Genomic DNA, 24,369 nt, shown 5'->3' on the forward strand with positions numbered 1-24,369 from the left:
TAGTCAAATGCTGGTTGCTTATTGAAAATCTGTACAAAAAAACTGAGTAATCTTTAATCTTGAAGGGCCAAATGGGCTTTTCCTGATTCTACCCCTTATTTCCTTTTTTCCCCTTCTTGTTACTACCTCATGTACTTATTTATAGTACAATACTCGGCATGTTCTCTTCATGATCGGAGTGTTACAGTAATCTGGGTAGTGGAGTACAATATTTAGGCATTACTTGGTTGGTATCAGAGACTGCTTCCAAGTCCTCTGACTCTGTCCAATCACAGAATCCCATAGTGTGGAAACAGACCATTGAACCCAATAAGTCCACACCAACCCTCCAAAGAGTATCCCACTCAGACCCATTCCCCTACCCTATTACTCTACATTTCCCATGCAACTAACCTACACATCCCTGAACACTATGACCAATTTACCTAACTTGCATATCTTTGGATTGTGGGAAGAAACCCATGCAGACACTGGGAGAATGTGCAAACTCCACACAGGCAGTTGCCCGAGGCAGAAATCTAATTTGAATCCCTGGTGCTGTGAGGCAGCAGTGCTAGCCACCGTGCCTTGATGATTTTCCTGGTAGTGTAGGAGGGGTGGGGGCAGGACTATCCATATGTGACAGCGAATTCATTAACGTTATTACTAGTCTAGTAAAGGTCAATAACCAGGATTTTCCAATTGGTTTCCAGGTCCTTGCAGGCATCATGGCCCATTTGACTCCTTCAGGCTGCCCATTAGAGGAGCAAATCCCCTCCTGCTTCTCAGTGCCCTGAGTGCAAAAGCTATTTTTTGATTTAGATAATTTTGTGGATGGCTCCATTTTGAAGCATCATCTCACTCATTCACCTTCCATTGCAGATTGCTGTTTCTTTCAACCTGGAAGGCTTGTGACTGGCTCTCCACACTCAAGCCCACCATCGCCCATCATTGGAAGGTAACTCTGCCCTCTCATCATTCACAGGCTGCCCTGCGGAAAATCAAAATGACGACTGTCTTTTTTCCTTGCATTGTGCAGGTTCACAGTAGGGTTTGAACGTGCTGTAGAGAAAGTTCTGACCTCAGCATACATTCTCAACGTAGTGAAAAGTAGGCTAGTGACATGTTTTTGATCCTTATACTAGTTCCTATCTTTACATTAAACTTTTCATTACTCTTTCCCAGGGTATCACTGGCTATGCCAATATTTATTGCACATCCATAGTTGCTCTTCAGAATGTGGTAGTGAGCTGCATTCTTGGCCTGCTGTAGTCAAAATCTCATGTGGGACACTCTGTGCTGATAGGGTTGGAGTTCCTGGATTTTGACATAACAATGGTGATGGCACAATGATATATTGCCAAATTATGATGGTGTGTTGTTTGGATGGCAACATACCCATTATTTCTGCCTGCTCCTGCCCCCCCCCCCCGCCCCCCCCCAATCTCTCCTTACCTTGACTCAATTTCTTTCTCCACTTGTCCAGTCCAACCCCATCCCATTTACACCTGTGATTCCTCTGACACTTTGTCAGTGTCAGAATTTCCAGATTTTTTGGGCTCCAGCACCCTCCTCTTTACCATGGCATGCAATCCCTTTACACCATCGGAGTGGTCTCATGATTCTCCACTGCTTCTTCGGAATAAAAGGCCTGAACCATCCCCATTCATCACCAGCCTCCACTGCCTGGCTGAGCTAGCCCTCACCAAGAATAACTTATCTTTTAATTTGTCTCACTTTCTTCAGGTCGGAGGGGTGGCTATGCGTACCCATATGGACCCCAGTTATGTCTGTCTCTTTGTGAGCTACAGGAAACATTTCTTGTTCCAGTCCTCCTCCTGCCCCCACCCACAACTCTTTCTCCGGTGCTGCTTCCCCCCCTCATCTGGAATTGGAAAGGTTTATCAATTTCATTTCTAATTTCCACCCCGCTCTCATCTTCACCTGTCTATCTCTGACTCCTCCCTTCTCTTCCTTGACATAACTGTTGCCATTTCTGGGGATAGGCTGGCCACCAATATCCACTACAAACCAACCGACACTCACAGTTACCTTGACTATACATCCTCGCACCCTGCTTCCTGTCAAGCTATTCCATTTTCCCAGTTCCTCCATCTCCATCTGCTCTGATGGTGCGAAATTTGACAAGGGGGCCTCTGAAGTGATGGAATATTTGCATTCTGAGGAAGGTTTAGCTGATTTCTTTCTACAGATGCTTCCAGACCTGTTGAGCTTTTCCAGCAATTTCTGTTTTTGATAGATTGTGGTATTCCATTACACCTTGAAGAACCACCTTGTTCTTCTAGGTGGTAGAGATCACTGGTTTGGAAGGGGCATTTGTTTCTGCAATGCATCTTTTAGAAAATTCACATTCATGCCACAGTGCATGATTAAGTGAGTGAATATTTAAAATGGTTATTGTGATGCCATTCAAGTGGGCTGGTTTGTCCTGGATGATGTTAAGCTGCTTGGGTTGTTGGAGTTGCACAAATCCAGGCAACTGGAGAGTATTCCATCTCACAGTCTGACTTGTACTTGTTACAGTGGACAGATAGAGAGTCAGGAGCCAAGTTACTTGCTACAAAATTCTCAGCTTCTCATCTGTTCCTAAAGTTACGTTATGTATATGGCTGGCCTAGCTGTGTTTCAGGTCAATTGTAACCACATTTTCTCAAGTGTTGAGAGTGGAGGATTTAGCAAATGTAATACCATTGTATGTCAAGGGGAGGTGGTTAGATTTTCTCATTGTGGGAGGTATCCATCGCCCTCAAATCCCATTAAGGTCAGAAGTATGAAGGTGGAGCCATGTAAAGCCATACTTCTGCTTTGTTGGCAAAGTGACTTGTATGCTGCCTCCAGAAGTAAATGTGTTACTGACTAATAATAGGTACGGAGATTTTTTTTCAACTTTTCCACAATACTAAAAATCCAATTTCTGTTAACTGTTGATTGGCTCATTAAAATCATTCTATAATGCAATTATTAAATTTAAACTAAATGTAACTTGTGGCAGTACTGATGTAATGCTATGCATTTTTGTGTTCATGGGAAATAATATTGCTGACCAATGCACCACAATATGTACAACTATAGCAACTATGTACATCACTTGAATTACCAGAATTCTTATTGGTCAGTTATATTAACACTTTTTAAACGAAGCAATATTAGGTGATTATTGGGACAAAGTTTGTATTTATAATAGATCTCAGGTTATAGATCTCTCAGCAGATAAGGTGAGGTAGTCTCTAACGGGGTGTCTGTATTTTAGCCTATTCTGTCCAAAATTTAAAATTTTATTTAGTTAAGAAATGTCAAAATCAAAAAAAAGGATTTTGATCTCATGCGAGAATCTTATTTTGAAAATGAATATTAAATAGTAATTAAAGAATGTATGAAAACATAATGTGTTCTGAAATGAAACTTTGAAATGAGTTATCACCACTTTAAAAAGTGGTTTCCAGAGCCGACTTATTTATGCTTTACATCAGGAGAATTTTACATTTTGTGATGGTATATATCAAGAGAAGGTGATCAGATTTTTTTTTAAAAGTTAAATTTTGGAGATTTAAATAATCTTTAGCTTTTTTTCTTAGATACAACTAAAGCTACTCTGATGTGATTCAGTAATATGCTGTCTTCACTGTTGCAATTTTAAGTACTATATATCATTGAAGAGAAATAAAGCTCTTCTGTAAAGCTGTGATTTTAGTCTCAGTACTAAAAGTTCTTTAGTCTTCATTCAAGAATAAGTAAAGTGTAACTTTAAGGTAAATTGAGTCATAGAGCCTTGCAGCAAATAAATGGACCCTTCGGTCCAACTTGTCCATGCTGACCAAATTTCCCAAACTAAACTAATCCCATTTGCCTGCAATTGGCCCATCTCCCTCTAAACCAAACTAGGTTCACTACTGTCCTTTTAAAAAAGCAAACTCTTATCCTTACCTGGTCTGGCCTACATGTGACTCCAGAGCCAGAGCAATATGGTTGACCCTTGATCCTTTACTGCCCTATGGGCAATAAATGCTAGCCTATCCAGTGACGTCCTCATCTCGTGAATTTTTTAAAAAAATTCCGATGCATGTATGTATCGGAATAACTTTTAAATGTAGTAATTGTATGTGCCACTTACTCTGGCAGTTCATTCCACAATCAAACCACTCTTAGTGAAACGTTGCCCACTCACATCCCTTCTAAACCTCTGTCCTCTCATCTTAAAAATATGCCCCTAGTTTTGAATGCACCTATTCTAGGGAAAAGACCTTTACTATTCATCTTATCTATGTCCCTCATGATTTTATAAACTCTTTAAGGTCACCCCTTAACCTCCGAGACGCCAGTGAAAAAGGAGCCAGTCCATCCAGCTCACTTTTATAACTCCAATCCTCCAGTTCTGGAAACATCCTGGTAATTTTTTTCTGAACCCACTCCTGTTTAATAATATCCTTCCTACACCAGAGCAACTAGGACTAGTTACCTTAACAACCTTGTCTACCTATGAGGTTACTTCAACGTGCTATATACCTGAAACCCTAGGTCTCTGTTCAACAATACTACCTGGGGTGTTACTATTACCTGTTAAGTCCTGCCCTTGTTAGTTTTACAAAAATACAATAGTATTAGAAGAAGGACTATGAAGCATTAATAGACTTTTTTGCCTCCCGATCAGTTTACTATCATAACTCCACTGAAATGATCGGAAAAAGATTTTTTTAGATTGATTCTTTTTCAAGAATATAGAAGGGAGTCGAGAGTAAGCTGGGAAAGGAAGGATGGGTAGAGGACAAAAACAGCCATGAATTTGGAATATTGAAATTCAAAAATATGTGTGTGTCTAGTCTATATGGTGAAAAGTGCAAAATTTATGAAAGCAAGTTGACAAGATGAGGAACACTAAGGTGGAAACATAACTGCAATTTTCACATTGTATTTTGAACTTGGGAATAATCTGAAAACATGAAAATCCCTTTGAATATAAACTGCATTTCTTGGGATAACTTTCAATTGTTTAAGGTATGTCCTCAATACAAACAGTGAATAATGTATTCAGATATTGGCTTGAAGACAGATGATAAATAGTTTTTCTTAGCTTGGGACCAGTTCACATTATTGGTGCATCCCATCTGTATTCTCAATAAAATATCTGAAGTTATATAAAAGTAATAACATGTTGACGTAAAGTAAGTAACAACTATAAGATAGTGTTAGTAAATTAATGGGTATCATTAACTGCTTTTTTTTGCATTAAATTTGAAGTTTAGATATCGTTCTAATTTTCAAAATGACCTGTTTCTGTTAATCACTGATATGTGCATTCAATGAGTAACGAGCCGCGTGTCTCCCATAACCAATTTAGACAGCGAATGTTTTCAGCCACAGTTAAAGAACACAACTTTCAGTTAAACCCTTACAAGTTCACAATCCATTTAATTTCTGATAAGGCATTCAGAATGCACTTATTCTAAATTTTAAAAAAAAACTTGTGCTGCTTTTATTATAATTGTATGTGCTGAACTTCCAATATAAGATTATCATGATACTTTTGTTATTACGTGTCCTATAATATTGAAAATCATGAGAATGATTACAGCACAGGAAAAGGCCATTTGGCCTGTCATTGTCTATGCCAGCTTTGGCAAGAGTCAAAGATTGTACAGCAGGGAAACAGACCGTTTGGTCCTACCAATGATGTTCCTAAACTATACCAGTCCCACCTGCCTAAGCTTAGCCCATTTCCCACCAAAGCTTTCCTTTTCATGAACATAACTAAATCTCTTAAATGTTTTAGCTGTACCTGCATCCACCACTCTCTCTAGCAGTTCAGTCCATGCACAAAATTTTAAAAAAACCCTCATGTCCTTTCTCCTCTCACTTTAAAAATGTACTCAATAGTTTTGGACACCCTTACCTGAGAGAAAAGAGCTTATCCAAGGTCATTCACCTTATCTATGTCCCTCATGATTTTATAAACCTCCAAGGTCACCCCTCTAACTCTAAACGCCAGTGAAAAATATTCCAGCCTTTCTAGTCTACTTTTCTATCTCAACCCCTCCATTCCCAGCAATGTTCTGGTAAATCTTTTCTGAACCCTCAGCAGATTAAGAAGATTCTCCCTGTAATAGGGCAGCCAGAACTGCAGACAGTACTCCAGAAGAGGCTTCTCCAACATTGTGTACAAACCTAACATGATGTCCCAACTTCATATTCAGAAGTCTGAGAATGAAGCCAAGCGTACTAAACACGTTCTTCACCACCCTGTTGACCTGTGATGTAAATTTCAAAACATTGTGGCTGAAGCCCTCGGTCTCTGTTCTCCAATATGACCCAGGGTCCTACTATTAATTGTTTTAAGACTTGTCCTTACTTACGTTATCAAAATGCAATACCTCATATCCAATTGAAACTCCATCTGCAACTCTTCAGCCTATTTACCTAACTGATCAAGATCTCTTTGTAATCTTAAAAACCATTCTTTACTACCCACTGTGCCACCAATTTTGGTGTCACCTGCAAATTTACTACATACCTCATACGTTCTCATTCAAATTGTTTGTATAAATGATAAACAAAAGTGAACCCAATACAGATTCCTGTGGAACTGGAACTGCTGGTCACAGACCTCCAGTCCAAACAACAACCTGCCACCATCACTACCACCCTCTGTTTCTTATCATCAAGCCAATGTTGTATCCAATTGGCAAGCTCATCCTGAAGTTGATATAACTTTACACATTAGTTTACCATGAGAAACCCTGTCAAAAGCTTTAGTAAAGTCGAAGTAAACAATGTTTATTGCTCTGCCCTCATCAATCTTTTTGAGTACTTCATTTTTAAAAAACCCAATCAAATATGCAACACAGTCTCACTTTTACAGCTTGTTGCATTTTTTGTTTAGCTTTGCCAGAATCCAACTACTTGCATTAGAAAAAGCTTTTCCTCACACTATTGTTGGTTCTTTTGCCAATCACCATAAATTTGATTTCTTCTGGTTCATGACCTCTCTGCCAACTGAAACCTTCTCTTTCGTAAACTGTCTAGACTCTATTTTGAACCTTTGTATTTCAGAGTTAGAGAGTTAGGTCAGTTACCGTAGTCTTCAGTTAAAAGGTTATGTTAAAATTGTGGTATACTTGTACACCAACTTGAGACACTGATACTTACCAGCCAATATATAATTCAAAGAATATCCTTAATAGCATATTACATGATCTCTAAACATTAACCAATACCCTGCATAAGTGCCAATCTCAAATTTCAAAAAAAAACTATTCAGGTGTTGGGCTTGAGTTGAACAGTGCAGTTCTTTAAATCTCCATATCTCATTGTGAAGATAATTGTGACCATTTACACACCTGAGCGAGGGACTTGCTCAAATATGACATATCATATGTATTGAAGTAGGTAAATCCTGAGGTTTGAACATGAGCGTATTTTCATCCCCTTTGTCCATTGCAACTTTCTAGTGTGACAAAATGGAGGACTTCCCACCAAGATCTCAGAAAGTAGTGCTGGAGCAGGCCTGAGGCGTAGTGATAACCCAAATGCTGAATCAGGTTGTGTGCACATATGTGTGCTGAGGTCTGTGAGAGCACGCCGAGCAGATGGAGGCGCCAGATGCCCTAGTTTGCACCTGCGCAGTGCTGCCGCCTGGCCAGTAGTTAAAGGGCGGGTGAGGAATAGCGCCCCTAGCGGTGACTTGAGGGAGCCTCGTTTTCACACGCCCTGCTGCAAGTCTCGCGAGGCTACAGCAAAAGGGGACTTATGCAACATGAACTATCCTTAGTATTCCAGCCACCTGACCCCTTTTCACCACTGTTGGCAGAAGTGGGACAAATAGCAGGGGGCCAGGAGCCCGAAGTTTGCGTGAATTGCCCTCAAAGTAGTGCTCAACTCTGCTCTCTATTGGACAATAGTCCCTATGCAAATAAAGCGCACGCGTCACTTCCGTTCTTTCTCGGACGCCATTTTGGCCAGGGAAGGCTCAGTGAATTATTGTCCGAAAGCAATTGAATCTCTTTACCCCGCTTTTTCCTGTCGTCCCTCCGGGGTTTGCGCCTCGAAAAGTTTTCGATCAGAAAAAAAGTTCGCTCAGTCGGTCGAAGTTTATCTTCGTTTTATTCCCGAGGCGGTTTTGTTCGGTGGCCTTCAGTTGTCTTTTTTTTTCCCCCTCTCCTCCTCTTTCCCCCCCCCCCTCTCCCCTCCCCTCCTCTCCTCTTCTCTTCTCCTGTCCTCTCCCCTCCCCTCTCTCTGTATAAAGAGCTCCCTCTTTCAGTCAGCGCTGGAAGCACCGTCGCGGCCGCTGCTCGCTCGCTCGGGGTTTGATGTGAGGAGATTGAAGCGGCAGCAGGAGGAGGAGGCCCTTTGTTTGCGGCTCGCCTGCCCGCTCCCTCCCTCGCGCTCTTCTCTCACTGCTGCCGGTTCGGCCGAGCGACCGACCGGCCGGCTCGCGCTTAACTGATCAATTAAACCAAAATAAGAAAAAGCAAAAGGAAATCAAAAAGGTGAGAGCGTTTCATTTTTTCTGTCAAAATCTTTAACCGAGATCTTCTATAAATAAGCATAAATCCAGAAAAGACGTTTGTATTTTGCAAAAAAAGTGGAAGAAAAACCTCACAGCAAATGTGTGTAACATGCGAGTATTCTCCTTTATCTTTGTCCATGTATAAAGTGCCGATTGCTAAAGATGCATCGACCATAGGTAGAGATCCATCTGCAACGATTGCTTTATCCTATTTGTTGCCCATTTGCATGATTAAAAATACACGAAAGACCGGATTTTTTGTTGAATTTAGCAAATCCGCTATTTAAGCGATATTGGTTACACTGTCCCATCATTTATAATTGTTGTCTATCATTTGTGTTCATTGTTCTTCAAAACTAGTGCGGGTTCGGATATTAGTATAATTTACTATGTATCGATTTGATGCATATGTGATGGGTCAAGTCATCCAATCGATGTGAGTGTTACCTTTCCCGTTCGCGAAATCTAGTATTTACCTGTGACTGGAGTTGAATGGATCGAGACATTTTAGGGTTTTTTTTTGTAGAAGGCTTTTTATGTTTAGGGGATTGTTTGATCCGTTAGTAAGTTAGTTCTGATAATTTCAAGCCCTTTCGAAATCACCGCTGTTTCGGATGCCTAAAATGTAAAATAGCAATTGTCGCCGGCTATCCTGTGTGCCATCGGTCGTGAATCTGATCGAACATTTGTTTACACATTTGCTCAATACCTTTTCTAGTGCTCTGTGGTCTTTAGACAGCATGCTCAACCAATCCAGACAGCAAGAAACGCCCTAGACAGAAGACGGGGTGGATGGAAACTGAGATTTAATTTATTTGTGAATTCACTAGCAATACCATTCGGTGATGATTCCGGATATTTTATGATGCAGATAATATTGAGGATGGGATAAGTTAATAGTGATATTGTTAAAATGTGCACCTCTGGACCGGTTGCCGGCTGTGACGTTGCTGTAAAATGGCGCGAGTACTGCTCCACTGCAGACATGAATAGATTTAGGGATTCCCAGTTTTGTAATTGCTTAAGTAGAAATGTTTGGCACGTGTTCTTTGGAGAAATTTTAACCGGTTCCATTGTTATCAGGTCTATTGTGTTGTAGATTACGACCCCGAAATGTAAGAAAATGCATTTAGAACTGTTTTGCACAAAATAAAATTGTTTAATAATATTTCTAGTTATTGTGTCTAAGAATGTGTTTTTAAATAAAACTAAGTTTGAGTGATTCTTGATTTCTGTCCCTTCAGCTAATGGCAAAACATTTTCCACTTCTTGCGTGCACAGCCGCCCCCACCCATGTTGTAGTGCAGCCATGCAGAGAATGAAAATCAATACTCAGTGCAGCAGGAGGCGCTCTTCAGAGGCTAGTTTTGAGGCTTCAGTTGCAGAATGAGGAGTTGTTAGTAGGCAGAAGTGCTCCATCAGCAAAATGCTGTCGCTCCCAGTACAGCGCCACCTGTAGCTTGGGCTCCGAATGTGGTGGTTGAAGGTTTGGGTCACATGCAAAACACTAGCTGGCATCATATTCGTGCAGTGCAGTTGAATTATTTCACCAAATACACGTTTCATTGGTATGCCCATACTACTGAAACTCAACTTCTTCTGTAATGCATTTAGTGACAGTTGGTGCAAAGAGAATGTATTAGTGAAAAATGGTGATAGGTATGGCATTTTGGTTATTTGGAAAGTGACTGCATTTGGTTGGAGTGCATTCTTTGCAGCCAAGGGATTGGTCCTGTTGATTCGTCCCATCATCCAAGTATAGCATTAATGATGTGTAGTTCGGTTTTGATTGGATATTTCAGAAAATTGAGCATAATTGGCTTAGTTGGGTATGGAGATTCCTGTCTAGTTAAAATTGGCTAAGTAGTGATCACCTTTTGTCCATGTATCTTGTCCGAAGATTATCTTTCCAATGGTGCAATGCTTAAATCAAAGTTAGAGATTTGACGACACACTGTACCATTCCGTATCAGCACAACATATTGTCTTCAGCTGAATTTTCTTAAAGGTGATCTGATAACCTGAATAGTTGTTTTGTTTGGGCAAATCTAAACTTATTTTTTCGTTTTACTTTACTGAGTTATAAAAGTCTCCCCTCGGGTTTGATGGCCAAGGCAAGTGTTCATAGAGTAGCCAGAGGTTGATTTAGATTAGATTAGATTAGATTAGATTACTTACAGTGTGGAAACAGGCCCTTCGGCCCAACAAGTCCACACCGCACCCGCCGAAGCGCAACCCACCCATACCCCTATATCTACCCCTTACCTAACACTACGGGCAATTTAGCATGGCCAATTCACCTGACCTGCACATCTTTGGACTGTGGGAGGAAACCGGAGCACCCGGAGGAAACCCACGCAGACACGGGGAGAACGTGCAAACTCCACACAGAGAGTCGCCTGAGGCGGGAATTGAACCCAGATCTCTGGCGCTGTGAGGCAGCAGTGCTAACCACTGTGCCACCGTGCCGCCCATTTAGTTATGGATCTGGACATTTTTTCAACATATCCCAAAATTTGGCAGTGGAAAAAGCAGGTTTCTAATCGGCCATGTGAGGAAAAGTAAGTTGGGGCCTCTATCACTGTGTGAAGACTGACTACATCATGGTTGTAAAAGTGCAAGTTACACAGAAGTTCACCCCATAAGTGATCTGTAGCACGACCATATATAAATCCTTATGCGTAGCAAAACTCATGTATTGAATTCATTGCAGTACAAAACTAGAAATTACGACAATGAATGTAAATTTCAGTGGTATAAAATTTAAAATGTCACTTCCTTGAGAGTATGAAGGCTTGGAATTTTCCACTTAAGTTCCATTGACTTTTCTTTTCATAATTTAGGATACCTGTTAAAGAGTTATGTTTGAGATGAAAGAAATCAAAAATAATGAGTTTTGTTTCAAGTCAACCATGCTGAGACTTTGGAGTAAATCTTGCTTACATGCTATTATACAGCAAGCTCATTGGCTTTTGCCTCTGTTGAAGTTTTGCTTTCACTAGTAGTGCTCATGTTTTGTAATTTATTTTCCTCCTTTCTCTCTGTGAATGCATTTAGCTCAGTGTTTCAGTTACTACAGTATAACATATTTTAGAGGAGATTGCTTCTAAAAAGGAACAAGAAAAATACAGCAGTAGTCTGGTGAAGTGTATTGGGGCCTTTATTGGCTTTTGAAGTTATTGTGTACTTGCATTCATCTTGTAAACTATTTTCCCAATTTTTTTGTTTTGTCTTTTTAAGCACGATATGAAATGGGTTTGCTACCTTTTTTTAGTGTTGTGAAGATGTTTTTCCACAAGGTTCATTGCAAGTAACTTGATGAGAATTTCATAACTAAATCAGGCTTTATTTATATGGCAGGGATTGGTGGGAAACTAGTGAATTCATTACCTTCCTGTGTTGACTAGCTTTATTGAAATAATTTTAATAGCAGAGAATAGGTGAATTGGCTCACATTTGTGACTAAACCTGAGACACGAAGTGCTTATGGCCGAAATGTAGATTCTCCTGTTCCTCGGATGCTGCCTGGTCTGCTGTGCTTTTCCAGCACGACACACTCAACATTTTAACTCTGTTACTGTCCTTTAACAGAGTAGATCAGCTGAACCACTGGGGTACTGAAGAACTAACTCTTAATACCTATGTCAAGGTTGCTTTTAATCACTGCAGTTCCATGGAGTGGCCAATATCCATGATTAGTTTGTATTCTGATTGCAAAATTATTCTGGCTTGGGAATCATTTTTATTATTATGTCTTTGTTATGAACAATTTTTTAAATATGAAATTCTTCACTTTTTTTATTTTTATTAAAATTTTCCTGAAATTTTAGACAGATGAACATTAATTTGAGATTTAGTTAAAAATCAACAGGAAAGGTCATTTTTTTAAAAAGTTGAGTGGAATAATTTAGACTGACTTTTGGTATTTAAGTATCAGATGTGTACATATAGCCTCAGCAGGGAAATTTCGGCCTGATCCGAGAACGCATTGTTTAATACTCCAAGGGTTGCTTATGTAAACTTATTGAAAAAATTTTGTTGGTATTTTAAAAAAAATTTCATCCTCTTAACCTTTAAACTCAAATTTGGCATCACAATGCTTGTGACTGGTAAGTTTTTGCTTAAATAAGTTCTAATTATCACCTGTTCAGATAATTAAGTGTACGTTAATTGCTGAGTGTTTCATTGCAAGGTTTGAATATTAACTTTTCAGGCAATTCTAGGTCACAGTTCTAAAAAAACTCATTAGATATTGGAACACATTTTAATATTGTATGGTTAGTGCATCAAAAAATGATGCACACTATCAAAATGAGATTTTGCCTTCTACTTGTAGCGGGGTAAAATTACAGCATTCGCAAGAGTGGGGAATTCTTAAATATTATAAAATCTGACGTTATGGAAATATTTGTCTACATATATATGCATGTGTTCATGCTGCTGGTTAAGAAACAGTTCAGGTATGACTTGTCCAGAAAACTTAGTTAAACAAATTCTTAACTAATTACATATGATCTTCTGTAAACTTGACAGATTTCTTTTTGTGCATACTTCTCGGACATTCATTCATTACTTCAGTTGTACTGTTCAGACAAATTTATTCAGTATCTTAAACGTAAATATCAAGTTCTTAAATATAATATCTCTTCAGGTTAAATGCACTTCAAAAGGCAAAGCAACTTTTAAAGCTTCAGGTTTAACGAAATCAATGTAGAATTGACAGCTCCAAAAATTAAAAAACTGCTTTTCTAAATTCTCCATTGAAAGAGTTGATTATTTGAAACATGGGAGTTACTCCTTTTATAGAACTAATTTTCTTGCTAGAAAATAAAAGTTTTCACTGGCAATTTTTAAAATTTTCCTAAGTAGTTAGTGCAAATGAAATGCATTGTGTCATGTATTGTTTGCAGTCTTAAAAAATTTAAGATTTTGTTTTGCAGCCTGTTTTATAGCTCAGATTTGAAGCATTTAAAATCCATTCCTAACAACTGATGTCATATTTCAAATATCAGACAAAATATTCTTGTAAATGGGAATGTCCAAACATATTCAGCATTATGTCCTGGTATACCTATTTTAAAATTACATACGCTTATATGGTGGCATGTCTATAAGATTTTTTTGTCCAAACTTAAATGGGAAAGTCCATTGATTCAAAGCATGTGGTTAATGTAAATTTGCATTCCCTCAGAATGAAAACAATGACTTTAAGCATAATGATTTGTAATAAAAATTATTGGACACAATGGTATATGGAATGCAATGACAACTTAAAATTACATTGCAGGTTTCTACTAAAGTCCCTGTATTATAAAGTTAATCTCCTCTAATACAGCAGCATGGGTGTCTTTAGTTATCCTGAATGCTCAAGTTAAGGGCGAGGGAAAAAATTGGGTAAAGGTCCTGTTATGGATCATTTTCTGATAAATTCTCTTGGTGTATGTGTACATATTTGATGAGTTTGTACTTTGCTAATGCTCCTGCTCTTGATCATTATGCTAAGGGCATTAAGTGTTGATTTGGGAAGACTGGCATAATTGTAATTTACCTGTGGCAGAATCCTTGACATATCTGACCATACTCGAGTAAGAGAATTTGCACGGTTTCTTAATTTTTCTATGATTATGCTTTTGGAACAGTTAAATATAAGTTAGAGAATTCACTTCAATCTGGTGTTCAGGCAATGAAGAATAGCAGGAAGCAACTTGAAGTAACTTCACATGAGTTGGATATGTTATGGGGGTGGTTCAAACAGTGGGAAAACAAGTATGATAAAAGACCTTCACTATGTATTGCAAATTTTTGTGTTATTTAAAAATAAAATCTGCAGAAATTGACAGCTTTGTAGCAATGGTATGGGCTGACCGTTCCAATACTGTGACCACTCATTGCTTTGTAAGTAGTTTATGCAGCAACATTGTTTAGAAGCTTAGTATGTTTTTTATTTTAAATTAACTTTATTATGATGCCCATGGTGTCAAATTAGGGCATATTTTGGACATATACTTGCATATGGAGCAGAAAGTTTGAGTAAATTGATTATTGCTTTCTTACTCTGCTACTTGAATTGTCTACAATGGGAATGGAACCATTTGAAAGTTGGGGCCAACGAGGGAATGGATTAAAATTTCAACTTTAATACAGCAGCTTTTAATGGAAATACAGATTAACCTGCTCATATTCTCAAAGTCCCATCAACTTATTTCTAAAATAGTCCAATAGAATGGTAATATCATTGGGCTGACAAGTCCAAGCTAATGCTAATGAGTTCAAATCCCACCTCAGTAGCTGGTATAATGTACTTTCCAAATTTTAATATATTTAAAGCTCATTTCAGTAATGCAGACTATCATTGATTTGTTATAAAAACCCCACCTGGTTCACTTTCAGTTACCTAATGTCCCTTTCAGGGAAACAAATTTACTATCCAGGTTTATCGCTCCTTGAAAGTAGAATCGCAGGTAGATAGAGTAGTGAATAAGGCATGTTGATATGTTTTCCTTTTATTGGTCAGAGTATTGAGTATAGGAGCTGGCAGGTCATGTTTCAGCTGTACAAGACATTGATTAGGCCATTTTTGGAATATTGCATGCAGTTCTGGTCTCCTTCCTATCGGGAGGATGTTTTGAAACCTGAAAGGGTTTAGAAAAGATTTACAAGGATGTTACTAGGGTTGGAGGATTTGAACTATAGAGAGAGGTTGAATAGGCTGGGTCTTGTTTCCCTAGTAGTGTCTGAGGCTGAGGGGTGACCTTTATAGAGATTTATAAAATCATAAAGGGCATAGATGCAGAAAAATACAAAGTAGTTTCCCTGGGGTGGGGGGAGTCCAGAACTAGCAAGCAGAAGCTTAGGTAGGGTGAGAGGGGAAAGATATGAGACCTAAGGGACAACCTTTTCACGCAGAGGGTAGTGCATATGTGGAATGAGCTGCCAGAGGAAGTGGTGGAGGCTGATACAAGTGCAATATTTAAAAGGCGTTTGGAGGGATATGGGCTGGGTGCTGGCAGGTGGGACTAGGTTAAGTTGGGATATCTGGTTGGCATGGACGAATTGGACTGAATGGTCTGTTTCTGCACTGTACATCTCTCTGGCTGTAGTCTGGCCTATGTGTGACTCCCAGATGCTCAGTGCTGTAATTGATTCTTAACTGTTATTTGAAATGGCCTAGCAAGCCATTCAATTCTAGGGCATTGGGGGATCTGCAATTGCAGTCTTGCCAGTGGCACTAATATTTCATGAATTAGTTTACTTTTTAAACTTTGATTTAATTCAAATTCTGATATCCTGGCTTTCAAAATATTATTCATGAGTTGATAAGTTCATCAGAACTTACATTGTAACAAATTATGGTTGTGATGAATTGTGTTGAAAGCTGTTTTGTTTCATTGATATAGGCAATCATTGTGTTCTGGATATTGTTGAGGAAATTTTCATTTAGCCCTGGAAATGACAATGTAATTTTAATATCTAGTTTGTTGATCTTCTTGCCTGTACATGTTGTTAATTCTCTTGTCAAACTAATTAGATTGGTGCTTTTTTAAAATTGGCATTGTCTCAAAATTGAACTTTTTGAAAACAGACTTGCAGAGTAGGGAAATGAGATCATGGATAGCTTACACACTGTCATACAGCATTTGTCTGCATTTGGTGTTTATCCCTTTAAACTTTTCCTATCCAAATACCTGTCCAAATGAATTTTAAATGTTGTAATTTTACTCTTGTCTGCCACTTCTGGCAGCTCGTTTCATATACATACCTCCCTCTGTGGGGTAGAAAAGTTAACCCTCTGATCCCATTTTAAATCTTTCCCCTTTCACTTTTAAACCCATACTCTCTAGTTTTTTGGACTTGCCTACCCTGGACAAAAGATCTTGTCTATTTTATGCCCCCCTCAATTTTATAACCCCTATAAGGTGATCCCTCTGCCTCCTACCCTCCAGGGGAAAAAGATCACAGCCTGTCCAGCTGCTTCTTATAACTCAAACCCTCCAGTGTCTGTAACATCCTTGTTAATCTTGCTTGCACCCTTCCAAGTTTAATAACATTTTCCCTATAGCATGGCAACAAGGACTGTGTGCACTCCTCCAAATGTGACCTTACCAATGTCTTGTACAGCCATAACATGATGTCCCAACTCCTATACTCCGTCCTCTGGCCTTTGAAGGCAAGCATGCCAAATGCCTTCACCAGCCTGTCCACCTGTGACACCACTTTCAAGGAACTATGGGCCTGTCTCCCTAGATCTATTTGACAGTACTCCTCAGGCCCTACCATTAACTATGTAAGACCTGCCTTTTGTTCTCTTACCAAACTGCAACACCTTGCATTCGTCTAAATTAAACTTCATCTGCCATTCCTCGGCCCTCTATTAACAGTTGAATTTTAGACATTGATGACTAGTTTATCCTGGCAGCATAGACTGTATACATTTTGAAAAATAAAGGTGCCATAATTAGCTGATTGTGTGCTAGCCTGTGGTCAGAAATCTGACTTGGCAGTCACATCCCATTATCTGTTTTTCGCTGGGTTGTTGACCTGAAGAATATGATGAAATGAAACAAATCTCAAGTGTGGGTTTCCAAACACATCTTTGTGGGGGTGTGGGAGCAAGGAGAAGATTTTTTTTTGGTCATTGTGCTTTTATTTGATTGTGGACTTCTCAGGAAAGCTAGTTTATTTATTTGTAAGCACATGAACATTCTTAACATTTTTAATGTTTTGTAAAGCAAGGTCAGATGTATAGACAAAATGGTCTACTTAAAAGTACAATTATATTACCCTTAATTTAGGCATGAAGTGGATATATGGATTGCTTCCCTCTTTATAGATTAAAGTAGTTTCTCCCTGTGTTTTCAATTGTCTTTGTGTCTCAACATTTCTTTTTCTATAAGACAGTGTATAAATTGGTATAGCTACACAACTTTGTTTTTCTGCAGCCTCACACAGCTTATTACCTGAAATGGAGATAGATGTATTATAATTGGCAATTAATTTCAAAACCCACCCTTCTACATATGAGGCTAATTTGAGATGGATTTTCTAGTCTTTTAAAATTTATTTTCATATAACCAAATAGAAAAGGAAGCTTTGCTTGATTGTGAATTCAAAGAATCATTTAGAAAATACCCAGTATTGCTTTAATATCCAGGATTAGACTTGCTTGGTTTCTTGGCTAAGGATATCCGTACTAAGAAATATCATGTTTAAAGAACATGAGAAGGAAGAGGGGGAGCAAGCCTTTGTGTATGTTAAGGAGGCTGCTTTTTCCCCTCTGTTCTGCCAAACAAGTTACTGAAATATGGTCCACTTGTCAAACTATGTCCATTTTTGAATTTTTTTTCCAACTTGAACACTCCACTCTGCAAGCAACTTTGAATCTCCAATTTGAGGGAACCTGTTGTCAGTGTAAATTCAACGGATGCAAATTTCTTGGCGCTGACTTATTTTTCTGGTTTCATTGTCTTTTTTTGGCTAAAATGGTAATTTTTGGTGTAGCTTCAGTAGGTGGATAGGTGATCACAGTAGCCACTTGAGATCAGAAAAATCACTTCACTCCACTAAGGCCTTGTAATTCAAATCAGATTATGGAAGCTAAATATACATATTTCCATGTTTACCATTATTGTAATAGTATTAATGATATAGAAAAGATGGAAATAAATGCTGGAAGTCTGTTGTAAAAACTATTTCATGCGCATACAATTCTAAATAAGTAGGGTCCATACATTGTGCAAATATATTCTGCGTAGATCAGCAATGTTATGATTATAATTGCTGTTACAGCATCCCAAATGTGAAATTAAGTTTCTTTGAAGCCTATTACTCACTTGTCTGATTGCTGTAACTCAATTTTGCGAATAATGTATTTTAGCAATTATAGTGATGTGGAATTTTGAAATTCATCTTGGATAACTTTTTTACTTTCAGACAAAAATTGGTAATTTCCGCAGCTGCTCTTTATGGTGAATGATTTGCTATTTTTACATAGGTAATTGTTGTTGTTGCTTTTATATAACATGGATTTAGTGTGCCATTTTGCAAGTCTTCTGTGATGGATTTTTGGGTATGGTATTTCCTGACCTATGCAACTTGCTGCAAAATAAAGTGAGTTAGAGTGGGACCTATGCAGAGGAGGGAGGGTATAGATTACAAAATATGATGATACTGCAGGAATGCTGAGTAAAGGCAGCTGCATTATTGAGCAGCAGAGGCAAGACCATGGAAGAATCCTTTTTTTAAAAAAAGAAAATTTTACATTTTTAAGGAGCTTTTATTTGCAAGTTAATCTCCAACAGTAAGGGTGGAATGATAGATTGTGTCACAATTTTTGATACAATTTTAATGTAGAATGGTTGGCAAAAGGATGAATGAGGATTGTAGTAGTGCACTAATTCCTCACTTAAAGTTGTGGTTGTGATTCTGAACATCATGACTTCGTGAATCTGAGGTTTTTATACGTATCTGTGTTTAAACCAGAGTTAGGTTCTTTTTGGACATGTCTAGCTGGTGGGCAGGGGGAGAGAGAAGAGAGATCTTCTTCAAGTTAAGATGTGCAGTACTGTGTAAATTTCTAGCTGAAATAACTTGCAAACCAAAGTCTATCACTAAATATTAAGGGTGTATGAGATTGAATTAATAATACACACTCACTGTAATGTATGTTTTAGACCTAGGCTTCATCTAGTGGTAGAAGTTGGTTGCTGCAAGTACTTTATTAGCTTGTCCCAACACTCTTTTCACTGACTAATTCCTACCAGTAGATGGAGACCTAGGACTTTCTTTGTCACATAGCATCACAACACAACAGACTCTTCGGTCCAACTAGTCCATTCTGAACATGTACTTTTCTGAAAAGTAAGCTAGTTCCACTTGCCTGCATTTGGCCCATATCTTCCCCGCCCCCGAAACATTTCCTATTCATGCACTGATCCAAATATGTTTTAAATGTTGTAACTGTACCTGCACAGTACAGTTACAACATGGCTGTTCATTCCACACACGAGCCATTCTCTGTAAATACATTGCTCCTCGTGTCCTTTTTAAAACTTTGCCTTCTCAAAACCCCTAGTTTTGAACTCCCACACCCTAAGGAAAAGATCCTTGCTATATTCACCTTATCTATGTGCCTCATGATTTCAAATCTCAATAAGGTCACCTCCCAATCTGCTATGCTCCAGTGAAAAATGTCCCAGCTGATCTCGCCTATTTTTACAACTCAAACCCTCCAGCGATGGCAATATCCTGGTAAATCTTCACTGAATCTTCTCCAATTTAATAATATCCTTCTTGCAGCAGGGCAACCAGAACTTCACGAGTACTCCAGAAGGGGCAGCTCCAACACCCGGTATAACTTCAACATGCCATCCCAACTCTATACTCGCAGTGAAGCAGTGAAGGCAAACATGCGAAATATTGCTTTAACCTCCCTCAAAGTCTTGACAGTTGGTAGGAGAAGTAATAGTGATGAGAGGCAGTTTCTTGCAGTAGTGAAAGGCAGTCTGTGGTTTTGATTTTTTTTATTTTGCCAGAGGAACTTACTGTTCATTTAGGACTAGCTGTTCTTAGTCGTGAGCATTGTGCCCATGTGCAAACTGACATATCCTGTGGATGTCACCAAGGATCAGCATTGAAGAGGATGGGGCCACACAGGATTGTTCCTTAAGGAAAGTTGACTTTTAAGATAATCTGTTCTGTTTCCACCACTTCAAATATTTGAATTGTGCTAATTTGAATGTATTACTTCAGAAGTCTTTGTTTTTGGACTGGTGCTATCTACTGGTGTATTTCTGCAGACAGAGTGCGTTTGTCCCATCAGTTCTGGTAGCATTTTTCATGAAAATATGCTACTTGATCAAATTAATCATCCAGTTTTCAAATGTTACCTTTCACCTTTCATGATATTGTAAATGTTTATAAACTCATGAGGGGCATGGATAGAGTGAATAGCGGAGGTCTTTTCCCCAGTGTGGGGGAGACCAAAACTAGAGGGCATAGGTTTATGATGAGGGGGGGAAAGATTTGAAAGGGGCCTAGGAGCAATCTTTTCATGCAGGAGGGTGGTGCATGTATGGAACAAGCTTCCAGAGGAAGTGTTGGAGGCTGGGATGATTCCAGCATTAAGGGCACCTGAATGGGTATATGAATAGGAAAGGTTTAGAGGGATATGGGCCAAATGCTAGCAAATGAGACTAGATTAAGTGAGTAAACAGGAGAGCCTAGATTATCCGAACATGATGGGCACACTTCTGGGGCTCGGAGTTTTTAAAGTCTTCTCGTTCAGGAGACTGCAGCAGCACAGTGTGCGCGACCGTGCCCCCATGCAACATCGTGCCTCCTGTCCTCAACCCGGTCCAATACCAACCTCCTGTCCCAAACATTCCTGCCCCCAACACCCTGTCCGACAGTACATCCCCCCAACACCTCACCCATCCAACACCTCCCACCCAATCCTGTACACACCCGCCCCTCTCCGGGGCAGCTGGACTGTACACCAACAATAAGACTGTTACTGCAGTTGCCTTTGTGGGGTAAGTCTCCATATAGCGTGCACGCAGCCACAGCCACGCACTTTTTACTGCAACATTTTGACAGGTTCCACGTTTGCCCTGTACAGTGCAGTGTTGGAGAGATTATCTGGGGACGGGCCGGGGGTGGCTTTAGGGTACACCCCTGTGTAGAACTCCAGGGAAAGTGTGGGGGGAAAGGGCAGGCAGTCCGTCATTTGGAGACTGTGCCTGTTTTATCACTAAACAAAAGACGCGATCTCTGTTGGAAACATGTCTTCGATATAGGGTTTCCATCTGGACATCAATCTCCTTCGGATAATCCGATTTTCGGATAATTGCTATTTGGATAATCGAGGTTCCTCTGTATCTGGTTGGCGTGGATGAGTTGGACGAAAAGGTCTGTTTCCATACTGAACAGCTGAGTGTAGTATTCCTGTTGTATTCGCAGATTACTGAGGAAATTATTGCCATTTGTTGTAGATAACTCTGTAAACCAGGGTCCTAAAAGGCAAATGGTCCCAGAACTCAAAAGTAAATGGAAGCCAAGCTATTGTGCTTCACATTATACCTCACCGCTATTTGCTTAGCTTCTCTGTAGTATATTAATTCTTTACAATGGTTCTTCTTTGCCTCATCAATTACTCTAGCTGTCAAATGTGACCATTTTTTTAAAAAAAACTTTTTTGATTCTGATGACTTAAGTGTGTAGCAAGAATATAAAATGTGATGTGAATAGAAGTAAACTTCCTTGCTATTAACGATGTAACTAACAATAATTTTTAAGCCTCTGGTCATTTATTACTAATGGAGTTATACTACAAAATAATGTCAAATTTTATATTTTTCCCAAAAGGATATTTGCTTCCCAAAGAGTTTCATAATCATTGCAGCAATGATGTGGCAGTAAACAAAATGGCCATTTTAAACAATAGAGAAGAGGCTACCTTTTAAAGAGCATGTATGGCTTTGGCTACATACTAATACTCTACAATCAAAGTATCTGTTAGTGTATTAACATTTTGGAATTTAAGTTTAATTGAAAGTGAAACCTAAAACTTTTTATTGTGGTCTGATACAATTGTTTGTATCCAGAAAAACTGTTGCAACCAAATCTTTCCATCTGAACATCCACAAGTGAGTACAAGGAAGGCTATACTCCAAAGTGTGCTTGGAGTGTCAGGCAAAACAGTTAAAACTGACAACGTTATTTCAAGAAAAGTTGATTATGGCAGTTGACTTTTTAAGTTGTGTAGCAGAAGGTAGAATTATGTTATGACATACTGTTTTTCTATAAATCTTGGTTGATTGTGAAAGATTTCATGTACTGTGTAAGTGATTGAGAGAATGGCTCATGTATAATATCGAAAGCTAGAGAAACAGCAGTTAATTGGTTAATTGCAAGGCATTGTTCATACTAAAAGTCAGTGATGGACATTGGATGTTGACTGGGTTACTAGTAGATGAGATCAAACTCTTCTTTCTTTAGGTATATATTTGTATGTGATTAACCATAGGTTGGAAAGAAAATGTAATTCTTTTTGGGAACCTACTTAGGCATTTTGTCTTGTGCAAGTAGCTGTTTGCGGGTCTAAATCTCACAGCATTTTATACTGATAAGTATTAGCATATATCTAAATTGGCTTAATTTTGTGATCTAACTTTAGGGCAATACTGTAGTTGTTTATGGCAGTGGAATTTTAGGAGCTCTTTTGTTTGTGATAAGTGGTTCCCCTTGTACGATGACTTAGGCTTAAATTTGTCTTTGTAAACAGGTATGTATTGCAGATAGATTCATGGTTATACAGGTGGAAACACATACTTGGGTCAGACTTGACCCTGCAGACCAGATGTCCTAAATTAATCTAGTCCCATTTGCCAGCATTTGCGTGTGTTCCTCTAAATCCTTATTCATGTACCCTATCCAGATGCTTTTTAAATGTTGTAATTGTACCAGGCTCCTCCACTTCCTTTGGCAGCTTGTTCAGTGCACGCACCAGTCTTTGTGTGAAGCTGTTGCCCCTCGCGTTCCTTTTTTTAATGTTACCCCTCTCACCTTAAACCTGTGCCCTCTGGTTTTGGATACCATCACCCTGGGGAAAAGACCATGTCTATTTATCCTATTTGTGCCCCATATAATTTTGTAAACCTCTATAAGGTCACCCCTCAACCTCCGACACTCCAGGCAAAAGGCCCCAACCTATTAGAGTCATAGAGATGTACAGCATCTCTTCAGTCCAACCTGTCCATGCCGACCAGATATCCCAACTCAATCTAGTCCCACCTGCCAGCACCTGGCCCATATCCCTCCAAATTCTTCCTACTCGTATACCCATACAAATGCCTCTTAAGTGTTGCAATTGTACCAGCCTCCACCACATTCTCTGGCAGCTCATTCCATCCACGTACCACCCTCTGTGTGAAAAAGTTGCCCCTTGGGTCCCTTTTATGTCTTTCCCCTCTCACCCTAAATCTATGCCCTCTAGTTCTGGACTCCCCGACCCCAGGAAAAAGACTTTGTCTATTTATCCTATCCATGCCCCTCATAATTTTGTAAACCTCTATAAGGTCACTCCTCAGTCTCTGATGCTCCAGGGAAAACAACCCCAGCCTGTTCAGCCTCTCCCCAGAGCTCAAATCCTCAAACCCTGGCAATATCCTTGTAAATCTTTTCTGAACCCTTTCAAGTTTCACAACATCCTTCTGATAGGAAGGAGACCAGAATTGAACGCAATATTCCAAAAGCGGCCTAACCAATGTCCTGAACAGCCGCAACATGATCTCCCAACTCCTGTACTCCATACTCTGACCAAGAAAAGAAAGCATACCAGACGCCACCTTCACTACCCTATCTATCTGCGACTCCACTTTCAAGGAGCTATGAACCTGCACTCCAAGGTCTCTTTGTTCAGCAACACTCTGTAGGTCCTGCTCAAACCCTCCAACCCTGGCAACACCCTTGTAAATCTTTTCTGAATCATTTCAAGTTTAACAGACTTCTTTCCTAGATCAGGGAGACCAGAATTGAATGCCGTATTCTAAAACTGGCCGAACCAATGTCTTGTACAACTGCAACATGGTATCCCAATTCCTACACTGAATGCACTGAACAATGAAGGCAAGTGTGCTAAATGCAGCCTTTACCACCCTATCACGTGTTTTAACTTCTGCCATGAACCACTTTAATAGGATGTAATGTATAGCAATTTGTAAGTGAACATTGCTTGCTGTCAATTTGATCCAGTGTTTTAAGCATAATTTAATTGTATTGAATTTGTCACCCCAACATTTCACACACCGCCCCCCCCCACCGCCTTTTTTTTCAACAATGAAATTAGTTCCTGAATTCAGCCTTCATAACAT

General features: G+C 39.2%; 1 protein-coding gene across 3 annotated transcripts in view; it reads left to right on the top strand.

Moving 5' to 3' along the window:
* Window positions 1-24,369, top strand: part of adnpb (activity-dependent neuroprotector homeobox b) — a 46,880-nt gene that overhangs the window by 218 nt on the left and 22,293 nt on the right. Inside the window, exon 2 of one of the 3 annotated variants that reach the window (XM_072556541.1) lies at window positions 862-937. The gene's annotated coding sequence lies outside the window, so the exon portion shown is untranslated. Of the gene's footprint in view, window positions 1-786; window positions 938-7,927; window positions 8,481-24,369 lie in introns of those variants that run through there. The other 2 variants (XM_072556540.1, XM_072556539.1) reach the window with 2 other exon arrangements.

The sequence above is a fragment of the Chiloscyllium punctatum genome, chromosome 37 (genome assembly GCF_047496795.1).
Source record: "Chiloscyllium punctatum isolate Juve2018m chromosome 37, sChiPun1.3, whole genome shotgun sequence".
Lineage (NCBI taxonomy): Eukaryota > Metazoa > Chordata > Chondrichthyes > Orectolobiformes > Hemiscylliidae > Chiloscyllium > Chiloscyllium punctatum.